The sequence below is a fragment of the Dendrobates tinctorius genome, unplaced genomic scaffold, assembly GCF_039654945.1.
Source record: "Dendrobates tinctorius isolate UK_male_01 unplaced genomic scaffold, ASM3965494v1 ptg000046l, whole genome shotgun sequence".
Lineage (NCBI taxonomy): Eukaryota > Metazoa > Chordata > Amphibia > Anura > Dendrobatidae > Dendrobates > Dendrobates tinctorius.
In genome coordinates this window covers 12,954,545-12,980,474 of record NW_027361714.1, presented here as the reverse complement: position 1 = coordinate 12,980,474, position 25,930 = coordinate 12,954,545, and the positions used below count along the sequence as shown (strand labels likewise).

The 25,930-nt window shown below is 40.7% G+C and overlaps 1 long non-coding RNA gene across 1 annotated transcript in view; it reads left to right on the top strand.

The window, feature by feature from the left end:
* LOC141089600 (uncharacterized) overlaps positions 1–16,484 on the top strand; it is an 84,394-nt gene extending 67,910 nt beyond the window's left edge. Inside the window, exon 3 of the long non-coding RNA XR_012232337.1 lies at positions 16,161–16,484. This is a non-coding gene — a long non-coding RNA (uncharacterized lncRNA). The remainder of the gene's footprint in view (positions 1–16,160) is intronic.
* The last annotated feature ends 9,446 nt before the right edge of the window (positions 16,485–25,930 follow it).

Genomic DNA, 25,930 nt, shown 5'->3' with positions numbered 1-25,930 from the left:
TATACTATATACAGGAGGAGATGACATACAGGTATATACTATATACAGGAGGGGATGACATACAGGTATATACTATATACAGGGGAGATGACACATGGGTATATATTATATACAGAGGAGATAACATACAGGTATATACTATGTACAGGAGGAGATGACATACAGGTATATACTATATACCGGAGGAGATGACATACAGGTATATACTATGTAAAAGGGGGAGATGACATACAGATATATACTATATACTGTACAGGGGAGATAACCTACAGCTATATACTATATACAGGAGAGATAACATAAAGGTATCTCCTATACCCAGGGGGAGATGACATACAGGTATATACTATATACAAGGGGAGATGATATACATGTATATACTATATACAGGGGAGAAGACATACAGGCATATACTATATACAGGGGGAGATGACATACATGAATATACTACACACAGGAGGAGATGACCTGCAGGTATATACTATATACAGGGGGAGATGGTATACAGGTATATACTATATACAGGAGAGATGACATACAGGTATATACTATATACAGGGGAGATGACACACAGGTATATATTATATACAGGTGAGATAGCATACAGGTATGTACTATATACAGGGGAGATGGCATACAGATATATATTATATACAAGGGAGATAACATACAGGTATATACTATATACAGGGGAGATGACATACAGGTATATACTATATACATGGGAGATGATATACATGTATATACTATATACAGGGGAGAAGACATACAGGCATATACTATATACAGGGGGAGATGACATACATGAATATACTATACACAGGAGGAGATGACCTGCAGGTATATACTATATACAGGGGGAGATGGTATACAGGTATATACTATATACAGCAGGAGATGACATACAGGTATATACTATATACAGGGGAGATGACACACAGGTATATATTATATACAGGTGAGATAGCATACAGGTATGTACTATATACAGGGGAGATGGCATACAGATATATATTATATACAAGGGAGATAACATACAGGTATATACTATATACAGGGGAGATGACATACAGGTATATACTATATACATGGGAGATGATATACAGGTATATACTATATACAGGGGGAGAAGACATACAGGTATATACTATATACAGGGGGAGATGACATACAGGTATATACTATATACAGGGGAGATGACAGACAGTTGTATACTATTTACAGGGGAGATGACTTACAGATATATACTATATACAGGAGGAGATGACATACAGGTATATACTATATACAGGAGAGATGACACACAGGTATATATTATATACAGGTGAGATAGCATACAGGTATGTACTATATACAGGGGAGATGGCATACAGATATATTATATACAAGGGAGATAACATACAGGTATATACTATATACAGGGGAGATGACATACAGGTATATACTATATACATGGGAGATGATATACATGTATATGCTATATAGAGGAGGAGATGACATACAGTTATATACTATATACAGGGGAGATGACACACAGGTATATATTATATACAGGGGAGATAACATACAGGTATATACTATGTACAGGAGGAGATGGCATACAGGTATATACTATGTAAAGGGAGAGATAACACACAGGTATATATTATATACAGGTGAGATAGCATACAGGTATGTACTATATACAGGGGAGATGGCATACAGATATATTATATACAAGGGAGATAACATACAGGTATATACTATATACAGGGGAGATGACATACAGGTATATACTATATACATGGGAGATGATATACATGTATATGCTATATAGAGGAGGAGATGACATACAGTTATATACTATATACAGGGGAGATGACACACAGGTATATATTATATACAGTAGAGATAACATACAGGTATATACTATGTACAGGAGGAGATGGCATACAGGTATATACTATGTAAAGGGAGAGATGACGTACAGGTATAAACTATATACTGTACAGGGGAGATAACCTACAGGTATATACTATATACAGGAGTGATAACATACAGGTATATACTATATACAGGGGAGATGGCATACAGATATAAATTATATACAGGGGAGATAACATACAGGCATATACTATATACAGGAGGAGATTACATACAGGTATATACTATATACAGGAGAGATGACATACAGGTATATACTATATACAGGGGAGATGACACACAGGTATATATTATATACAGGGGAGATAACATACAGGTATATACTATGTACAGGAGGAGATGGCATACAGGTATATACTATGTAAAGGGAGAGATGACGTACAGGTATACACTATATACTGTACAGGGGAGATAACCTACAGGTATATACTATATACAGGAGAGGTAACATAAAGGTATGTCCTATACACAGAGGGAGATGACAAGCAGGTATATACTATATGCACGGGAGATGACATACAGATATATGCTATATGCAGAGGGAGAGTACATACAGATATGTACTACCTACAGGGGAGATGACATACAGGTATATACTGTATACAGGGGGAGAAGACATACAGGTATATACAATATACAGGGGGAGATGACATACAGGTATATACTATATACAGGGGGAGATGACAGACAGGTATATACTTTATAGAGGAGGAAATTACATACAGGTATATGCTATATTCAGGAGGAGATGACATATATGTAGAGTATATACTATATACAGGAGGAGCTGACATACAGGTGTATATACTAGCTCTTCAGCTAGTCTGTCGTAAAGTTCAAAGTGACATCTTGGATGTGTATGTCATATAGCGCTAGGGTTAATTTTATTTTTGCGGCAAATATTTTTGTGGTATACTGTGGCATAAGCACTATGGTATTGTCATAAATAGCATATTTTAAACAACTTAAAAAAGCACCCTGAAACTTAGAATTAAAGTTACAATATGTCTGATTAGGTTTTCATTGCACCCATATCATAGGTTCATAGACTGTGGCCTAAAACATATAACCAATTGATCAAACTGCGTTATGTTTCACATTGTTGTGACTCATTATTTAAAACACAGAGGGCCAAGTAATATTGAAAATTTGTTTTAACTATTTAGATTGTTTTGTCCTTTCATGTGCATCAACTAGTAACATTAACATTCAAAAAATATAATATCGTAAATCTCCAATGTAACCTTTCACATAGCCATTAACTGGTATTGCTGATGCTTAAGAAATTAAACATTATTAATTTATCATAAAATAGCAGATAGCAAATATGTGTATTAATATTAATGCTGGAAACATTGTGCACCATTCTGAATGGTCATATATCAAACAGGAGACTGGGTAACAATATTATCACGGCAATATAGAAAGCTGGCTGAGAAGAGAACAATTCTGCAGAATAAATTAGTGATCACTTCAATTCTTTATAGGTTAATGACAGCTCCAATTACGGGGAATAATATAAATGTGTTATTTACCAGTGTGTTCTGTTTGCACACAGCTCGACATCAATTCTTCGTTATGTGATCCTTATGTTTGCTTTTCTCCTCTTTGCGCTGCAGTAATAATAGGATCAATGCCATTGTTCAAGCTATATGATTTCCATGCTGCTTATAAACAATGCAAAAATGTGATTTTGTCTCCTTAAAAGAGTTGGCTCAACTGTTTACACCAAATTTTTTTTTAAATGATCAGAATTTTACTGCTTATTTAATAAGTGGCGCTATGTCTAGACAGTTTTATCTTAGTCTCTGACTAAAGACCCCGGGCACGATAATGTAAGTATTGTTGGCCAAATCCACTGGATTGAGCAACCAAATCTGATTTGGTGCAAACATAGCACATCATTTTTACAATTATAAAATATTTGAGTACACACTTTAAGTGACTGAGCCTATTTTGACCTTAACCCCTTACCTACAAATGACGTAATATTCCGTCCATGTGACCATGGACCTAATTACCATGGATGGAATATTACGCAATCGCGATCAGCGGCGCCCACGTGGTGAGCGCCACTGGTCGCGGCCGAGTGTCAGCTAATTATCATAGCTGACACCCGGCACAATGTGTGAGGAGCGGTCACGGACCGCCCCCGACACGTTAACCCCTTGCACACGGCGATCAAACACGATCGCGGTGTACCGGGGGTTAAAGGGAAGCATCGGCAGGGAGGGGGCTCCCTCCTTGCTTCCCTGAGCCCCCCACGGCAGCGCTGCTGCGGGGGGCTCCTTTCCTGCAGGCCCCCGGATCCAATATGGCGACGGGGACCTCCGGGGGCCTGCAGGAAGCTGGCTTCCTCAGTGCCTGCAAAGCGCAGGCATGAGGAAGCCTGTGCAGTGCCTGTGACAGATCGATGATCTGTCACAGTGATCTGTGATGTGACAGATCAGTGATCTGTCACAGGACAGTGATGTCCCCCCTGGGACATTGTAGTAAAGTAAAAAAAAAATTAAAAAAAAGTGTAAAAATAATTAAAAAAAAATCGCCAAATAAATTAAAAAAAAAAAAAAAAATATTCCCCAATAAATTCATTTTTTGGAAATAAAAAAAAACAAAACAATAAAAGTACACATATTTGGTATCGCCGCGTCCGTAACGACCCGCCCTATAAAACTGTCCCAATAGTTAACCCCTTAAGCGAACCCCTTAAAAAATAAAAATAAAAAACGAAGCAAAAAATAATGATTTATTATCATACCGCCGAACAAAAAGTGCAATAACGCGCGATCAAAAAGACGCATATAAATATCCATGGTACCGCTGAAAACGACATCTTGTCCCGCAAAAAACGAGCCACCACACAGCATCATCAGCGAAAAAATAAAAAAGTTATAGCTCGCAGAATAAAGTGATGCAAAAATAATTATTTTTTATATAAAATTGTTTTCATTGCATAAAACCGACAAAACATAAAAAAAAGACCTAAATGAGGTATCGCTGTAACCGTACTGACCCGAAGAATAAAACCGCCTTATAAATTTTACTGCACCCAGAACGGCGTAAACGCACCACCCAAAAGAAATTAATGAAACGCTGGTTTTTGTAAATTCTGCGTCCCAAAAAACGAAATAAAAAGCGATCAAAAAATGTCACATGCCCGAACATGATACCAATAAAAGCGTCAACTCGTCCCGCAAAAAATAAGACCTCACATGACTCGGTGGGTCAAAATATGGAAAAATTATAGCTCTCAATATGTGGTGATGCAAAAACTATTTTTACAATAAAAAGCGTCTTTTAGCGTGCGACAGCTGCCAAACATAAAAACCGCCATAAATAGTAAATCAAACCCCTCGTTATCAGCCCCTTAGTTAGGGAAAAATAATAAAATTAAAAAAATGTATTTATTTCCATTTTCCCATTAGGGTTAGGGCTAGGGTTAGGGCTAGGGTTAGGGTTAGGGTTAAGGCTAGGGTTAGGGTTAGGGCTAGGGTTAGGGTTAGAATTGGGGGTTTCCACTATTTGCGCACATCAGGTGCTCTCCAAACGCAACATGGCATCCGATCTCAATTCCAGCCAATTCTGCATTGAAAAAGTCAAATGGTGCTCCTTCCCTTCCAAGCTCTGCCATGCACCCAAACAGTGTTTTACCCCCTCATATGGGGTATCAGCCTACTCAGGACAATTTGCAAAACAACTTTTGGGGTCCTATTTCTCCTGTTGCCCTTAGGAAAATAAAAATTTGGGGGCAAAAATATCATTTTTGTGGAAAAAAATGTTTTTGTTATTTTCACGCCTGGGCATTATAAACTTCTGTGAAGCACTTGGGGGTTCAAAGTTCTCACCACACATCTAGATAAGTTCCTTGGGGGGTCTAGTTTCCAAAATGGGGTCATTTGTGGGGGGTTTCCACTGTTTTGGTACATCAGGGGCTTTCCAAACGCGACATGGTGTCTGATCTCAATTCCAGCCAAAAAGTCAAATGGCGCTGCTTGCCTTCCGAGCTCTGCCATGTGCCCAAATAGTCATTTACACCCACATATGGGGTATCAGCGTACTCAGGACAAATTGCACAATAACTTTTAGGGTCCTGTTACCCTTGGGAAAATAAAAATTGGGGGTGAAAAGATCATTTTGTGGAAAAAATATGATTTTTTAATTGTACCACTGTACATTATAAACTTCTGTGAAGCCCTTGTGGGTTCAAAGTTCTCACCACATATCTAGATAAGTTCCTTAGGGGGTCTAGTTTCAAAAATGGGGTCACTTGTGGGGAGTTTCCACTGTTTAGGCACATCAGGGGCTCTCCAAACGCGACATGGCGTCCGATCAGAATTCCAGCCAATTTTGCATTGAAAAAGTGAAACGGCGCTCTTTCCCTTCTGAGCTCTGCCATGCGCCGAAACAGTGGTTCCCCCCAACATATCAGGTATCAGCGTGCTCAGGACAAATTGCACAATAATTTTTGCAGTCCAATTTCTCCTGTTACACTTGGTAAAATAAAAAAAATTGAACCTGAAGTAATTTTTTTTGTGAAAAAAAGTTAAATGTTAATTTTTTTTAAATATTCAAAAAATTCCTGTGACGCACCTGAAGGGTTAATAAACTCCTTGAATGTGGTTTTAAGCACCTTAAGGGGTGCAGTTTTTAGAATGGTGTCACTTTTGGGTATTTTCTATCATATAGACCCCTCAAAGTGGCTTCAAATGTGATGTGGTCCGTAAAAATAAAATGGTGTTGCAAAAATGAGAGATCGCTGGTCAACTTTTAACCCTTATATCTTACTAACAAATAAAAATTTTGGTTCCAAAATTGTGCTGATGTAAAGTAAACATGTGGCAAATGTTACTTATTAACTTTTTTTGTGTGCCATATCTCTGTGATTTAAGGGCATAAAAGTTCAAAGTTGGAAAATTGCGGAATTTTCACAATTTTCGCCAAATTTCCGTTTTTCTCATAAATAAACGCAAGTTATATGAATGAAATTTTACCACTAACATGAAGTACAATATGTCACGAGAAAACATTGTCAGAATCACTGGGATCAACGGAAGCATTTCAGAGTTATGACATCATAAAGGGACAGTGGTCAGAATTGTAAAAATTGGCCCGGTAGTTAACGTGCAAACCACCCTTGGTAGTGAAGGGGTTAATGACCATGACAAATTTTTGAAATCTGACCAGTGTCACTATATTTAGTAATAAGTCTGGAATGCTTCAATGTATCAAAGTGATTTTGATTTTTTTTTTGTATGGAACATTGTACTTTATGTTAGTGGTAAATGTAGGCCACTATGTTTAGCGTTTATTTGTGGAAATATCGGAATTTTGGCAAAGCTTTGAAAAATTCGCAATTTTCAAACTTTCAATTTTTAAATCCTTAAACCAGTTAGCCATACTGTAAGAAATAAATAATGAGTAGCATTTCCCGTATGTCTAATTTATATCTGAATAATTTTTCAAACATTTTGTTTTGTTAGGATGTTAGATGGGTTAAAAGTTTAGCAACAATTTTTCATTTTTTCTAGAAATTTACAAAACCTGTTTCTTTAGGGACCTAGTCAGATTTAAATAGAATTTGAAGAGTCTAAATATTGAAAACTCTCCCATGGTGATACCATTTTGTAAACTACAGTCCTCAAGTAACTGATGTCAGGAACTGTTTTAACCTTTCAGTCGCTACACTGGAATTAATGCAAAGTGGAATGGAAAAAATATATAATTTTTCTTCTAAAATGTTGCTTTATGTCTAATTTGTTCACTTTTACAAGCGATAGCACCACAAAATGGATCCCACAATTTGGTACTCAGTTTTTTTCTGAGTGCACTAATACCCCTCAGGTGGTAACAAACCTCTGTTTAGACAAACATCAGGGTTCGGAAGGGAAGGAGCACCATTTGAACTTTGAAACATAAATTTGGCTGTAATAGATTACGGGCACTATGTCGCATTTGCAGGGCCCCTAAGGTTCTTAAACAGCAGAAACCCCCTACAACTCACCGTATTGTGGAAACTATATGTTAGGGTTTGCGGACCGCACCAAATGTATATTATGAGAAGTTGCGATCGCAACCCAGGGTTCACCATGCGATGATGGAGGAACCGCAGCTAGAGGACAATGGCGAAGCATAGCTGCGAGCAAGCACCGTAAACACACCAAGTTAAATGTCACTTGGTGTGAACAGAGAGCAAAGTGCCTGACTCTGTTACTCCACAGAGCAGTACAAAAACTGAGAGCACCCTAAGCTATGCCCTGTTAGACATCACAGTGGAATTGATGCTAGATGGGGTCCCTATAACTCTACCCCCACTATTCTGGTGATTGAGCCTGCCCTGGCACTTGCGCCGCCGCCCGGTGTAGGTGCTAAACTCAAGCGGGAGTTCCCACCCTACACTGCCTGATGAGAACCACACTCGCAGTGCCAGTAGCAGCACACATGCATACAGGGTGGTAACTGTCCCACCTACACACACACAGAAAATACAAGTGATCTTAACGCACCGACGGGCACCCCAAAGATCCTTTTATAGACTGTGCCTAAGTCCAATAAGACAGGACCTTGCTCACAGGCAAATCTGGAGCTGGCACAGGTCCTGAGCAGCTGACTTCCGACTACCAATGAGACGTCGCCACCTCACGAGCATGCTCAGTAGAGCAAATCCTGGACTTAGCCTGAGGAACAACTGCTCGCCACTGTCTATTGCCAGTTACCATAGCTGGACCTGGAGACACAGTGGTAACAAAGTGCACAGCCCGAGTCTGAGCAAGATGCTGAGATCGACTTTTCTGCTGAGTAGCATCCACTGCGGTCGAGACTGAATGGGAGACCACAGGAGGAGATCAGGCTTGGGATCCATCCTGTGCAGAGGGAGAATTCTGGTGCTTAACATTACACCACTCAAAGATTTTATTCAGGGGCATAGTGAGCAGTTTGAACTCACATATACTGTACAGAAAGTTGTAACATTAGATCATCATGTTTAAAATTTTCATTTTTTTCACAAAAATGTTGCTTTAGTCCCACATTTTTCTTGCAAGAGGTACCTTAAAAAATGTACCACAGTTTGTTACCCACTTTCTTCTTTGTGTGGCAATATACATCATGTAATTAAAAGTTCTGTTTGGACAAATCACGGAGTTCAGAAGAGTAAAAGGGACATTTGGTATTTGAAATGTAAATTTGACTGGAATAGAATGCAGACACCATGTCCCATTTGCAGAGTTCTTGAGGTACTAAAACAGCAGAAACCCCAACAAGGGACCCCATTTTGGAAACTGGACCCATCAAGGAATTTATCCAAGGGTGTGCTGAGCATGTTGAACTTGTAGGTACTTCATTAACCTTTTTAAAATGTGGAAGCGAAAACAAAAATTACCTTTTTCCTGATAAAAAGTTGTTTAAGCCCAGAATGTTTAACTTTTACAATTAATGATAGGAGAAACTGGACCCCGTAATTTGTAGCTTCTCCCAAATGAGATGCTACTCGACATGTTGTCAAAAACTGCTGTTTGAGCACATAGCAGGACACAGAAAGGAAAGAGCGCTGTTTGATTTTTGGAGAGTAAATTTGTCTGGGATAGATTGTGAATGCCATGCCTCACTTGCACATCCCTTGACATGCCAAAATAGCACAATTCCCCCACAAGTGACCCCATTTTGGAAATTAAACCCCTCAAGGAATTCATCTAGTATATTGTATCATAATGTTGTAACATCAGTTTATGGATACACAGTATCATTACAAAAGGATAGACAAAAACTGTACATTATATGCTTTGTAAATACATTAAAAGTTTGCTATTGCTATGAAAATATAGACAGTGACTCTGTACTGTACATTTTTAACCTACAGGTGATTCACAAATAACATTTAGATTTGAAACCAAAAAATTGAGTTACTTTTTGCTAAAATACTGTTTAGCACCAAATTTATAATTTACAAAAGGGGTAATACGAGAAATTGGACCCAATAATTTGTTATGCAATTTCTTCTTAACACAGTGGTAACTCAGTATGTAGAATAATGTTTAGGCTTATGGCAAAACAAAGCAAAGCAAAAAACACTATTTAATTTTTGGAAGGCCAATTTGGACACTGTGTTGCATTTGCATAGCCCCCGAGGTGCTAATGTAAAGCAGAAACACTCACAATTGTCCCCATTTGTCAAACTAAACCCTAAAAGAATTCATTCATTGGTGAGATGAGCATTTCAAACCCACAAACTACATCATAAAATTTTATAAGTTTGGTCCGTAAAAGCAAGAAACTTAGGGGTATTCGCTAAAATTTTACTAGTCCTCAAAGCTTTAATTCACACAAGGGATAATAGGAGAAATTGAACAGGACAATTTGTTTTTGCAATTTTTACAGAACATGGCAGCATCCCATATGTGGATGTATACTACTGTTTGAGCACATGGCAGGGATCGAATGGGAAGGAGCATTACTTGGCTTTTAGAAAGCAGATTCGATTTGAATAGATTGTGGGCTCCATTAGCTGAGTCTCAGAAAAGTAGAACCCCCCCAGGTGACCCCCATATTGTAAAATTCACTGCTTAAGTAATTTATCTAGGTGTGATGTGAGTATTTTGAGTGCAAAGGTGCCTCACAGAATTTTATAAGGGTATGTTTCCATTCTCAGGATTGCATCAGGATTTGCTCAGGATTTGACGCAGGTAAAATCTGCACCAAATCTGCACCTGAGGTCACTGGCAGGTCACCTACATTTTTGATGCGTGTTTACATGCGTGTTTGATGCATTTCTGATGTGTGTTGTTTTGTAAGCTAAATAAAGATATATTATTTAACAATTGTGATGTCATTTCTGGTCCAATCTCCTCTTTAACATTTGTCCAACCCACACTCTATTACACACAGATAGACAGATAGATAGATTGCTAGATAGATAGATAGACAGATAGATCTATAGATAGATAGATCTAGTGCTAGATAAATAGATCTATCGATAGATAGATCTATAGCTAGATAGATAGATCTATAGATAGATATATCTATACATAGACAGATGTATCTACAGATATATAGATACAGCTATAGATATATAGATATATTCATACTGTAGATACATAGATATAACTATAGATAGATATAGAAAGATTTACCTATCTATCTATAGATATATCTATGTATCTATAGACATGTCTATCTGGCTATTAAAATAGGGTGGCCCCCCAAAAAATGACGTGGGCTCCCGCTCAATTTTCTGCGCCAGAGAGGGAAAGCCGATGGCCGGGGGCCGATATTTGTAGACTGGGAAGGAGGTAATACCCATGGATCTTCCCAGGCTATGAATATCAGCCTGCAGCCTTTACGGCTATTAAAATAGGATGGCCCACCAAAAAAAATAACGTGGGCTCCCGCTCAATTTTCTGCACCAGAGAGGGAAAGCTGACAGCCGGGGGCCAATATTTGTAGCCTGGGAAGGGGGTAATACCCATGGATCTTCCCAGGCTATGAATATCAGCCTGCAGGATTTACTGGCTATTAAAATAGGGGGGCCCCAAACAAAAATGACGTGGGGTCCCCCTATAATTAATAGCTAGAAAGGCTATGCAGACAGCTGTGGGCTGATATTCATAGCCTAGAGAGGGTCCAAGGATATTGGACCCCCCTGGCTACAAACACCAGCCCGCAGTCACCCCAGAAATGGCACATCTGTAAGATGCGCCAGTTCCGGCGCTTAGCCTCTCTCTTCCTACTGCTGTGTAGCGGTGGCATATGAGGTAATAAGGGGTTAATGTTACCTTTCATTATAAGGTGACATTAAGCCTGGTTAATAATGGAGAGGCGTCAATAAGACACCTATCCATTATTAATTCTTTAGTATGAAAGGGTTAAAAAAAGACACAGCCAGAAAGTGTATTTTAATGAAATAAAACACTACAGTTTTCCATATTTTTATTGCAAGCCCAAATTCAAGCGAAGCCATCGATCACCTGGAAAAAAAAATAAAAAACCTACCATGTACTCCCTGTCCGACGTACTGCATTTAATCACGAGTGTCCCACGACGAGTCCAGCTCTGCTACATCTGGAAGCATGACATCCAAATATAGCAGAGCTTGTAGATGACCACCGGAGATCTCCATCAATCATCTACACTGTAGTTCTTGCGGTCAGCTGACCGTAAGAACTAGCCTAGTGACCGAAGATAACCCCCGGTCACGTACTCGGCAGTTCTCACGGTAACACGGCAGTTCTCGCGATAAGCTAAGTTATCACGAGAACTGCAGTGGACGTGGACTTCCGGCGTCGGGACAGGTAAGACATTATGTTAATTAGTAGACTTGCGTAGTAAACTGTGTTCTGAAAAGACGTGTCGCATGTCTGTTTACGTGGATCTGCCGCCTGCGTCTTTTAACACATAGTGGAGACGAGATTTCATGAAATCCCCTTCACTATGCTGTACCATCTGGACGCTGCGGGTTTGACGCTGTGGCAGTTTGTGTTTCTGGAAACACATTGCGTTTTTGCCACTTTTTCGCTGCCTGTTTCCTAGCATAGATTTGAACACAAAACCTGAAAGGTTTCCTGATGCCAGCAAATTGAATAAGAATCCTGACGTCTCATGCACACACTAATTATTTGTGACTCACAAATGTGTCGCAGATTCAAATCTGCAGCATGTAAATTTTTTCTGCATTTTTGCAGCTTTTTTTTCCCATTGACATAAATAAAGTTAGTTAAAAAACGCTATAAAAGTGGAGGTATAAAAACGATTGCAGATTTGCTGCATATTTGCAGTGTTTTTGTTCCAAAAAATATATGAGTGTTAATTAAAGGAAAAGGATGTGATGCCACCAGGGAGAAGAGGCTGTTGTTGCGCTAAGTTGTTTTTATTCTGTATATATATAAGGTTCATACCCTATCTATCTATCTATCTATCTATCTCAACATTCATCGCTGTCTAAGAACGTAGGTAAAAAAAGTATGAAAAAATGCACTTACTGTATGCTGCGGTTTTCCTGTCAAGAGATGCAAATATTCAATTTGTGCACATACTCTAAATTGTTAAGTGCACTCTCCTAGCTACAATAATTTCAAAACATGTGATCACTTACTGCTGTGTAGGCACAGTGGGGCTCAGGAGGGAGGCATTTTGGATTTGGCAGAGCAGCAGATTTTATCTGAGGGAGTGTTGGAGCCATGTTGTTTTTCAAAATATTTGTTCTACCAGTAATGTGGGGATACCCTATATTTCTGGAGAAAGATGACGGACCAGAGTGGGGACTGGTTTTCTGGAGGGGAAGTTAAGCAATTTAATTGTAACATTTTAGAGTACGTAACTTTTTTGATCGCTTCCTGTGTTTTACACTAAACACTTATGTTGTGGTTTCTGTGCAAATCCCACAAAAATGTGATTTAGACCAAACCCCCTATGGAACCACTCACTGTAATAAGGCATTTAGAAACACTAAAACACTTTGGACTTTCAACAAAAGCGCTCAACGGAACGTGCAGGATAAATGTGAACCAACCCTTTTTGAGAGACAAATTGAACAAACAGCATTACAAGAATAGTTCTTACTTTTATTTTTGCATGGTTTACCGTGCAGTATAAGTAATAAGGTGTTACGGGCTGGCGAAATGCACCAAATAATAAAGAAGGTATAAGGTGTGTTCGCAGCCCGGGGTCCACTGTGCAGAGATGTTAACTGCTTCTAGACAATGACGGACAGAACATAACAGAAGGTAGCCAGACACCGGTGGGGAACCACTGATCCTGTGTGTGCGAGAATGAACTCTGTTACTCCACAGAGTTCTCCCTAGCCGGCATGTAAAGCATGCCCTGTTATGCATCACAGGGTGCGACAAAGTAAAGCTTACTGCCTTGAGCAGGTACAACATCTACCCTGGCAGACACCACTAACCAGCATAAGCTTAGTGCTGGAAAGCACACCTAACTGCGCATGGCGCCACTCTAATAGAGGCTGCGGTACTAGCGGTATTGGAGCCATGTGGTGACTGATGCCCTCAGGCGCTAATGGACAAGAGAAGCAGAGTGCACTGCAGTGCTAGGAAGTGCCAGTACTCAGTGCTGACTCTACACTGGATCCCTAACTCACATGCATATCAAAAGGAGGGAGTATTTAATGAGTCATTCACCAGATTCAGACATCCATCATCATACACACCACTATAGCCAAAGAGTAAATCTCTATATTAGCGCTTGGCCGGGTGGCCATGTGAACCTTTTATAGTTGCAGTCTTCCGGGACCTTCTTGGTAGTCCAATCGGAGCAGCAACAGGACCTGACATGTGACCTCCGACCTCCAATGAGGTCGTCTCTCGGGCATGCTCAGTAGGGGAAAAGCAGGACTTAGTCCCAGGAGCGTCTGCTTGCTGCTGACTCACGCATAATTCAATAGCAGAGCCAGAAGGAGCAACCAGACACCTAGCATTATCCTGGGCAAGGCGCTGGGACTGAGCAGTCTCCTCTCCGGCTGGAGAGGAATGGGAGACTGCAGAAGGCAAGGCTCGAGTTCCCTCCTGTGAAGAGGCAGGAACCCGACGCCTAACATAAGGTGGCTTTATTCTTCAGGTCGGTGCGATTACAGCGATACTACATTTTTATAGGTTTTTTGTGTTTTGTTGCTATCACACAGTAAAAATGCTTTTTTATAAAAAAAAGTTTTAACAATACCATATTCTGAGAGCTGCATTTTTTTATATTGTTTGGCGAACAGAACTGTATGAGGGTTTATTCATTTGTGCGACAAGTTTTTTTGGTACCATTCTATCTAGTATTGAAATGGTATGAAAAAGTAAACTTGCGCTGTGAAAAACAAGCCTTCATACAGCTGCATTGATTGAAAAATAAAATAGTGACCAACATAGGAATACAACACAGCACAAACCAAATTAATTTTTTTATCAAAATTCCGAAAAAAACCTCACCACTTAAATAGTAATTTATTTTTATATGTTTGGTTTAGCTGTAATTCTGCTGACTTGAACAATCATTGTGCCAGATAATTTTACTACCACACAATCAAGAACAAAAAACATAAAATAATAGTGGAATTACTTTTTTTTTTTTGCCTTTTGACCACACATTGAAATTTTTCCAGTTTTCTAGTATAGTGTATGGCAAAATAGATGATGTCATTCAAAAATACAACTTGTCCCGCAAAAACATGCCTTCATATGGCTACGTTGACAGAAAATTAAAGAAGTTATGGCTTTTGCAAGAAGTGGAGGAAAAGACAGAAGTGCAAAATTGAAAAATTGCCCATTAATGAAGGTGTAATATTGCATATTTGACCACATCATGTCACAGCGCTACCCTTTCACATAATAATTGATGCGCCCACATTTAATTTGGACATAAAAAGCAGCCTATCATTACTCTAGGATCATGGTCCCTGGGTTCCAGCTGTCTATCCCAGCTTACTCAGGAAAGGCAGCAGTCTTTTAACTCCTGTGAGTAGCAACCACAATATACTGTATAAGCAGGACAGAGGGTGATTTATCTCTCTGATACTCCATCTAGTAGCGCGAGTGCGGGGAGAAAGTGGTTGACTAACATTGGCCTCTAGTCAAGCCTAACAGATCATGCAAGAGGCAGACACTAATACAGACACTAAATGAGTAGTGCAGTACATTATCTATTCAGTGATGGAATCACATCATTTTTCATCTCACACTGTGAACACCAAAAAAAAAGCCCACCTAGTATGAAATGCAAAAAATTATCAAAAAGATTAAAAGAATAAAATGATACCAAAAATAACTGAAGCTCATTACACAAAAAATCAAGCCTTCGTAGAGCTCCATATTCAGAAATGAAAAAGTTATGGCTCTAACAATAAGTTTCTTATGGTGCAGCAAAAGTGTAACACCCGTACCTGTACCTCTGCGGGGTCTCCGATGGGGTCCCTGCTCCCTGTCTGCTTCTTGCTGCTCAGACTCGGCCCCTGGTCCCTCTTCTGCTCCCGCTTCCTGGCGCGCGGCCAGCAGATCTCCTGGTATGACACTGAGGTTGCGCGCACGCTCCTGGTCTCTTAAAGAGACAGCGCACATTTTTCAAATAGGCTCCAGACCAATGGTGTTGTAGTGAGTAATATTTATGGCCCCTCTGCCACAGAGGAGGTGCCTGAAGCAACAAGTGTTTCCTGTTGCTAGTTTCCGGTTCCTGTACTGTTGTGCCTGTATGCGGTCTGAAGTATCGCTTGTGTCCTGTCAGAACCCAGCTAATACTGTTTATCTTCTCAGACTACCTGTGGCTCTCTACTCCGTACCCGGGATGATGCGAGTGCTGCCTGTGCAAGTACCATCCCGCTCAGCCATCCATCACTCTGTTTCCCTGGATGATGACAATACGGCCTGTGCCAGCTCCATCCCGTGTTGCTGCTTCCCACCTGTCAAGTTCAAACGTGGCCTGTTATCCCTGCCTTACCATCTGTTCCGCTGGGCCAGCTTCCACGTGTTCGGGGGCTAACTGGAGGTAGCACCTGCATCCCCCGAACACCCAATCTGATCCTGTTCGACGGGTCTTACTACGGGTGTCTGGGGTTTGCATAGTCATGCCCCCTTCAGAGCCCCCCAGTCCGTGGTCCCAAGGTTCCACAAAAATAGCAATAAACAAATGTGTACTACAACATCAGTGCGTCTGCTTCCATTCGTTATAAAAAGTAAAACATAACATTTTTTAAACCTGGGTATTGCTAACTATCATCATATCGACCAATATTTTAAACCTACCTTAAATCATCGTGAATTCCAAAGAAAAGAATTAAAAAACAGTACCAGAATTGCTGTTTTTATTCGACCTTCCTAATGGAAAAAATGGAATAAGTATTAAAAAAAGGTCACATTTACTGAAAAATATGAACTGCGAAAACCGAACAAAAAAATAGCCCTCATCTAACTCAGTTTAAAGGGAATCTGTCACCCCTTTTTTGAGATATCATATAATGATATCATTCAGTTGTGTGTCACATAAGGATTCCCTTAGTACTTTTGCTTCTCCCTGACCTCGCACCTTTCATGCACAAATACCTTTTTTATATCGGTTCAGATGTATGTAAACTGCCGCTGTCCGGTCCGCTGGGCGGGGCTTATTCACCTGCTCCCCCCTCCCTGTCTTGCTCTATGCATTTCTTCTTGTGTAGAGCAAGACAGGGAGGGGGGAGCAGGTAAATTAGCCCCGCCCATCGGACCGGATCGTGCCAGTTTACATACATCTGAACCGATATAAAAAAGGTATTTATGCATAAAAGGTGCGGGGTCAGGGGGAAGCAAAAGTACTAAGAGAATCCTTATGTGACACACAATTGAATGATATCATTATATGATATCTCAAAAAAGGGGTGACAGATTCCCTTTAATGTATACTTAGAGCTGTCCAAGTTTTAAAGGGTAATTTGTATAACAAACATCACAGTTACAGTATATACATATTGCTTGCTATACTCCACAAAGAAGATAGAAAGAAAACAATGTATGTTTGAGCTTTAGAAATACAAGTTCAGACGTGGTTCACGTGTTTTGGAGATGTCCCAAGTTGTTTAGATTTTGGAACAGTATGAGACAAGTACTGGAAGAGTTAGATCAGATAAGAATTTATTATGATTTATGGGCATGTTTTCTGGGAGATTACGCTCCTATTTTAGGATCTCTAAATCATAAAATGTAGTACTCTGAGCAATATTGTTAGCTGGGAGACCAATTACTCAAAATTATAAAAAATAATGAGGCACCTTAGGACAAATAAGGGTGTAATAGGAAAGATCTGTTGAAGTGAAGGTACATGTAGTCTGGAAGAGCTAAAGAATTTTATGATCAGAAATTAAAATATTCTTTCCCGCCAGTTGAAAATTGTTAGGGATGAGTGTTTTATATTGGAATTTGATAATTAATGACTATAAGTAGCTTAAAGTATATATCTGTAACTTCAATATTGCTAAAAACAATACATTTAGGGGAAAAAAAAAAGTTTAAAGCCATAATGAGTGAAGAGCAGAAGAGGAGGAAGGCAAGTTTTTTATACACTGCGTGCAGAATTATTAGGCAAGTTGTAATTGAGAGGATTCTTTTTCTTATTGAACAACAACTATGTTCTTGATCAACCCAAAAGACTCATAAATATCAAAGCTTAATATTTTTGGAAGTTGGAGTGGGGTTTTTTTTAGATTTGGCTATCTTAGGAGGATATCTGTTTTTTCAGGTAACTATTACTGTGCAGAATTATTAGGCAACTTAATAAAAACCAAATATATACCCATCTCACTTGTTTATATTCATCAAGTAAACCAATATAACAACACAAAATTTAGAAATAAACATTTCTGACATTCAAAAACAAAAAAAAAAATCAGTGACCAATATAGCCACCTTTCTTTACGATGACACTCAAAAGCCTTCCATCCATAGATTCTGTCAGTTGCTTGATCTGTTTACGATCAACATTGCGTGCAGCAGCCACCACAGCCTCCCAGACAATGTTCCGAGAGGTGTACTGTTTTCCCTCCATGCAAATCTCACATTTTATGAGGGACCACAGGTTCTCTATGGGGTTCAGATCAGGTTAACAAGGGGGCCATGTCATTATTTTTTCTTCTTTTAGACCTTTACTGGGCAGCCACGCTATGGAGTATTTGGATGCATGTGATAGCGCATTGTCCTGCATGAATATCATGTTTTTCCTGAACGATACCAACTTCTTCCTGTACCACTGCTTGAAGAAGGTGTCTTCCAGAAACTGCCAGTAGGTCTGGGAGTTGAGCTTCACTCCATCCTCAACCGAAAAGGTCCCACAAGTTGATCTTTGATGATACCAGCCCATACCAGTACCCCACCTCCACCTTGCTGGCGTCTGAGTCAGAGTGGAGCACTCTGGCCTTTACTGATCCAGCCTCGGGCCCATCCATCTGGCCCATAAAGAGTCACTCTCATTTCATCAGTCCATAAAACCTTACAAAAATCTGTCTTAAGATATTTCTTGGCCCAGTCTTGATGCTTTATCTCATGTTTCTTGTTCAAAGGTGGTCGTTTTCCAGCCTTCCTTACCTTGGCTATGTCCCTGAGTATGGCACACCTTGTGCTTTTTGATACTCCAGTAACGTTGCAGCTCTGAAATATGGCAAAACTGGTGGCAAATGGCATCTTGGCAGCTTCATGCTTGATTTTCCTCAATTCATGGGCAGTTATTTTGCGCCTTTTTTTATCAACACGCTTCTTGCGACCCTGTTGGCTGTTTGCCATGAAACGCTTGATTGTTCAGTGATCACGCTTCAAAAGTTTGGCAATTTCAAGACTGCTGCATCCCTCTGCAAGACATCTCACAATTTTTGACTTTTCAGAGTCCGTCAAATCTTTCTTCTGATCCCATTTTGCCAAAGGAAAGGAAGTTGCCTAATAATTAAGCACACCTTATATAGGGTGTTGATGTCATTAGACCACACCCCTCCTCATTACAGAGATGCAAATCACCTGATGTACATAATTGTCAGTTGGCTTTCAAGCCTATACAGCTTGGAATAGGACAACATGTATAAAAAGGATGATGTGATCACAATACTCATTTGCCTAATAATTCTGCACACAGTGTATATATTTATGCAGCTGCTGGGTGAATAGTTACCAAAATAATAGGACGTTGGTTCCATAATGACTACCACTTCCTAACTCAAGTTGTGTTGGTAGGAGTTTCTCTGGAGCTGGCTCTTTTTATGCGTTTTTCCCTATTTATTTGAATTGATGAAAAATGCTGTAAAAACGTTGAAAGAATTGACATGAAACTGCTTCAAATCAGGAAAGAAAAATTCAGCAACCAGTGCATAAGACTTCACATATCTCATTCACTTTGCTTTTAGTGTAAACGGCAGCATTTTGTTGTAGAAATTTATTCTGCAAATGCATCAAATATGCTTTCATTTGTAAAGTTTTAAATCTACTTCAGTTCCTTACTTTTTAACTTTTTGTTTAATAAAAATTTTATTTTACTTTGTGTTTGACAAATATTGCATAGCCAGCAATCGTCATTTTTTCGGCACCTTTGACTACTATTGAGAAAACGTGGGCTCAAATAACAGCTGTAATAGATGAAGCAGAGAATTTTAATTACAGAGACATAGAGAACCTCCAGAATAAAACAGTATATGGGGCCTTTGCTCTAAAATACTGTATGAGTCACTAACCATTCACCAATAATAGCGAGATGTGAAATTATTTAGCTTAGTTCTTTACATGTGATTCAACAGACAATAAAAAAGTCTACAGGGTATTGTGTGTTTTCACTGGTCACACATATGATATGTCCTTTGTACAATCATATAAATGGAATTATGATTGCTATTTTATGCTTTCATAGCAGTATATTATATTTTTTGCTTTCTATGTCATTCTTCCAGTGCAGCACATTTTTTCATAGCTTATTCATCTCCACATTCCCTAGTCTGCTGACAAAATCTACAAGCTAACAAAAGATTTTAAACAGAGATCAAACACATTTTATCCTCCACCTTTCATAGCTTAGCACACAAGGTTTCACAGATCATTGCAGCCTCCTCCAGCGTGTTGGACATTTATACATTTATATTCAACAATAGTACTGTGTTTGTGTTAATTCATAGCAAAATACTCCAAATGAGAGCTAGCCTGCTGTCAATGTTTTAAAGCGGCAATGTGACACTTACTGTATATTTTATAGGTCAACTTTTTTTTCCCAAAGAGATAAGACATAATTAGTAGTGATGGGCGAGCACTAAAATGTTTGGATGCTCATTACTCATAATGAGCAGGTCGTACTGCTCATGTGCTCAACTCGAGCATAATAGAAGTCAATGGGAAACTCAAGCATTTTTCAGGCGGGCCCTAACAGGATCAGGAAAATCTCTGAAGTAAAAAGCGAGATCGCTGCTGGGAATAATGTTGTCAGAGTATTACTCCACTTTTATAGACCGATAAAACAAATTTACAGGAAAAGTGTTAGGAAACATTCTTTCCTGTATAATCACGTCTATATACTGCAAAATTAAAAATAGAGAAAAACAAATTCATCCACCACTTAGGCTATGTTCACAAATAGCATTTTTGAAATTTCTCGTTGCTTTCTATGGTGAAAAAAACATCCACCGGTAAATGTAATTTTAACATTTTACTAATTTGTCTGTGATGTGGGTGACATGGTTAGATACATCCTGTTTAATGTATGAACAAGGGACTCTAAAACTCAAGAACTGCCAAAAATTAGAAGAGGGACTCCGATACACTCACTGTACATACATACACTGTATTAGACATAAAGGAGGGCCTCTTACACATTCTGTTACGATTGTTAGGTGGAGGGATTCCTAGACTCATAAAGCCTATGCACTAAGTCCAAGGATTGAAAAACAATTATTCCTAGGGACTACACATATATACATGTATTAGACTTGTAGAGGTAGGCCTCATACTTATCCTGTAAAAATTATAAAGGAGGGAATCATAATCCCCAGCATTTGTGCATGAGGACTGATATCTGCTGTCCAAATGGGACCCTGTAGATCCGACTTAAAGAGATAGAGTTTCAGGAGGGATAAGTTTGATGAAGCACCGGGTCAGGTGACCTTCATGATGCAGTTCTCTGGTATAAAAGTTCAATGAGCAAAAACGGGAGGAGATTTGGTGCCAAGAGAAGGGACGATAAGGACGTGTGTAGAGGAAGACGCTGAGACTGGTGTGCCTGGCCGCAACAGTAAGCAAAAAACAGCGGGTTTGGCCGAGCTTGGGAGCAGAACCCAGGCAGCGCCAGACAAGTTCTTTATTCCAGGTAACTCTGGTTAAGGCCTGAGGCACAGGCCTGAGTCAGTCAAGATCCAGAGCCCAGACAACACCAGTCAAAGAGCCGAGGCCCAGCCCTCATTCTATCGGATAAGGGAGATGTGGCGCCCTTTGTCTTTGCCGCCACAAAATGGTCAAATATGTACTCTGTTGTATGTGTTTTGTAAATGAAGGGAGTTATGCTTTCTCTGCTGGAGACCACTGCACACACACAATTTTACCTCACTCCCTTACTTGTCTGAAGCTTACAGCTTTGCAGACATACCCTAACTGGGAGAGGGAGGAGTCGAGTTGTTGTTCTGTGAAGAAGACGGTGTGACAAGATGGAGATTGTTCAGGGAGCAGTGACATGCGCTCTCTCCCAGGAGCAAGGCTGAGGAGAATCAGGGCTTCAGCCCCTAGGCCATCTATGCTTTTAGAGCCGGATGGTAAGCTGAGAGACTGTGAGGTTCATACAACAAACAGCAGAGTGTCTTCTCCCAGGAAGACTACAGAAACTGAGGATCAGTGAAAACACAGTGAGTAAACGGGGGAGAAAACACAGTGAGTAAATGGCTGTACTGGAAATTTCAGACTCCAGGAGCCTTGGTCCCTGAAGGGATTAGAACAGCAGGAAGTTTACACCGAGTTTCAGCAGAGAGAAGGATAACTCCCATCATGCAGAGCAGACTGTAAACCTGGTGAGAGTTGTATTTTCTCCTCTGAACTGGATATGAACTTCAGTAAATGATAAAGTGAATTTCCTTGTCTCCTGCCATGTTACTCCGTGCCATCTACTTTCATTACAATCTCTGGGGGTCAGCCTTATTTGGATGGGGTTAAACATCTGCACTGCCATCACCATCTGTCCCCCAGGGATCATCTGCAGTGCCGGCTATCCAACAGTCGAACACTCCAACTGGCGTCACGTACTCTTTTACAAATTTCTTTTATTTTTCAACCCCCATTTCATTGTCCCTGGAGCACAGGCACCAGGCACAGCTGCCACACCTGTGACCTCCTGAATCTAACGCTGCCCGGCGACCTGAGTACCCTGCTCTGGGCGAGACAAAAATTGGCGTCACGAACAGGATTCTGTGCGCCTAAAGTCCTACAGGAGCAAAGAACGGCAGCAACTGAAGCGGTGAGTCGCACCCCTGCAAGGGTTAACTGGGGGGGGAGATGTCTAATCCCGGCGACGCTCAGGGTGCAGCAGCTGCAGCTCCTATTTTGCCGCTCACCATGCCTTATATACCAGGTGCAGCATGGCTGCCACAGTACAATGGCAAATAGCACACCTTAAGTGACTTCAAAGCGAAGCTGCGCAGCATGTTTGATATTTACCTTATGTCAGAGGAGCAGAAAGTCAGTATACTTACAAGTCAGCTCAGTGGCGCTGCTCAAAGAGAAGTTAAATCTTGGCCAGCGACTGATAAAAAGACTGTAAAAGACATTTTTGCTAAATTAAGGGATACTGCTTCAGAAATAAAGATGCTATTTTTCAGCTGCAGACAGAAATCACAGGACACTATGCCTTAAACCTGCAGGAGGCGCTGTGGGCCAGCAAACAAATCAATCCAGACAGTGTAAGAGATGAGAACAAAATGCTGAAAGAGCAGTTCATTGAGGGCCTTTTGTCTAATTCCAGTAAGGCTCAACTGCGCATGATGTCATTGCAGAACCCTGACATGGACTTTGTTCAGTTTAAAGACAGATCCATTCATATCCTAAGAGAATCTACCTATGTCTGTACTGAGCCAGTTAATCATCCAGCAGTTACATACCACCAGGGGGTAGTATCCTCACTCCAGGTGCCTGCAGTACAGCATGTGCAGACTCCAGTTGATGATTCTACTGCAGATTTACAGCTGCAAGTACAGGAACTGACTAAAAGTGTGGCTGCTTTATGTAAAACTGTTCAGACTCTCCAGTCTTGTTCCCCCATAGAGAGGATCCAATTAGCATCGAGCCCGGATGATCTCCCGTGGCGACGGCCAAAGAGGATGCCACAGCAGCAGCGACGACTGACCCACACCTGCAGGAGATCCACAGACCGATATGACCCTTCCGGAAGACCCATCTGCAGACGGTGCCATAAGGTTGATCATATTGAAAGAGAATGTCCTTTAAATGGGCGACCCCTGGGGGCAAGGGCCAACCCCAGGAGTAAGACAATCTGCTCCAACACTGTATGTTGGAGGACGTCCACTTATACTAGTGGTAATGGATGGTATCCCCTTCACCGCCCTCATGGACATTGGATCACAGTTAACCACAATGCCTCACACACTGTACCAGAGATATTGGACTGATGCTCATTTCACCCAACTTCCTGATGGTGACTTGTCATTAACAGCAAGTAATGGTCAACCTCTGACACAGATGGGGTACAATGATGTTGTCATTAAAGTGGGGAAGGTGGAGCTCAAAGCTCAAGGTCTCGTGGTGGTAGAGGTGGAAAGAGCAGAGTGTCAACCTATCATAACATTGGGCACAAATGTGATTGAAAATTGTTTAGGTGAGATCATCACCATTTTGCAAGACATAGCCGAGTTGGCCCCGTACAAAGAGCAACATGCCCTCAATAAAGAAATCAAGGCCCTTGTGCAGCAACAACAGGTGGAGTTAACTGGTGGAGAGATTGGTAGCGTAAGGGTGAGTGATCCCAACTTCATTATGCTTACCCCCAGGAGTGAGACTCTCTTCTGGTGCAGAGCAGCCATAGGCATCAGAGGACGGGACTACCAAGCTCTCCTTGAACCAGTCTATTCAGATAGCAGACATACTGTGCTGACGGCCAGGGGAATTGTTGATGTTAAAAAGGGCAGGGTTCCGGTATGTGTTCTGAACTGTGGAGAGGAGGAAGCTCGCTTGCCTCGTTATGCAAACATAGCCAAACTATTCACAGTCAGCAACAACGATATTCAGGCTGTAGAACCCTTGGATCCATCCGAAGCGACGGATGGCAATGGCTCTTATGTCCAGATGGAGGAATGGTTCCAAAAGATACATGTTGGCACCGACTCCTCTCCTGGACATCAGAAAAATGGAGTGCATCGGGTGGTACAAGAATATGAGAGGGTTTCCAGTAAGCATCCCTATGATTTTGGGCAGGTAAAAGGGTTTCAACATAACATCCCCACTGGAGATCACCCACCTATCAAAGAGAGATATCGTCCCATACCTTCAGCTCATTATCAGTGTGCACTTGGATGATGTGATTGTATATTCCAGGAACTACGAGGAACATCTTCAGCACCTGGCCGAGGTCTTGGAGGTGTTGTCCAACTTTGGCTGAAAGGTAAAACCATCTAAATGTCATCTCCTAAACCCAAAGTGCAGTATTTAGGTCATGTCGTGAATGCAGAAGGAGTAGCACCCGACCCAGACAGTGACCGTCATTAGAGACTGGCAGATACCAACCAACATCCAAGAGGTCAGACAATTCCTAGGCCTAGTGTGATACTACAGATGCTTTATTAAAGACTTTACTAAATTGGCAGTCCCCCTTCAAGATCTCCTAGTTGGCCAACCCAAAAAGGCCAGAGGCAAGAGTCCCCTGATAGAGTGCAATGCTAGGTTGGATGAGTCATTCAACAGCCTTAAGCAAGCACTTACTGGAGAGATCTTAGCGTATCCAGACTATGATCAGCCGTTTATCCTGCACACCGATGCCAGCAATGTTGGGTTAGGAGCTGTCCTGTCTCAAGAGCAGCAGGGTAAGGAGAAAGTCATTGCTTATGCCAGTCAGAAGCTTCCTCCTACTGAGAGGATCTCTACAAACTATAGCTCCTTCAAGTTAGAATTCTTGTCTATCGTTTGGGCAGTGACTGAGAGGTTCAAGGACTATTTGGCCTCATCTAAATTTACCATCTATATGGACAACAATTCGTTAACCCATCTGGAGACCGCCAGGCTTGGCACCTTGGAACAAAGATGGATGGCTCGGTTGTCCAATTATGAGTTCGTCATTAAATACCAGGCTGGCACTAAAAACGCCAATGTCGATGCCTTGTCCCTTATGCCAAATGCTCTCGATATAGCAGAAGATCAAGAAGACCTGGAAGAACTAGAGATGCCGACACTCCATCGTCACGGTGCCTCCCAAGACTCTAACCACATGACAGGGAGAAGTATTGCCATTCATGAAGTTTCCCTTAATCCACTACCCCACCATGGTTGGGTACAGATGCAGAGCAGTGACCCGGCTATATTTATTGTCAAAGAACTCCTTGGTG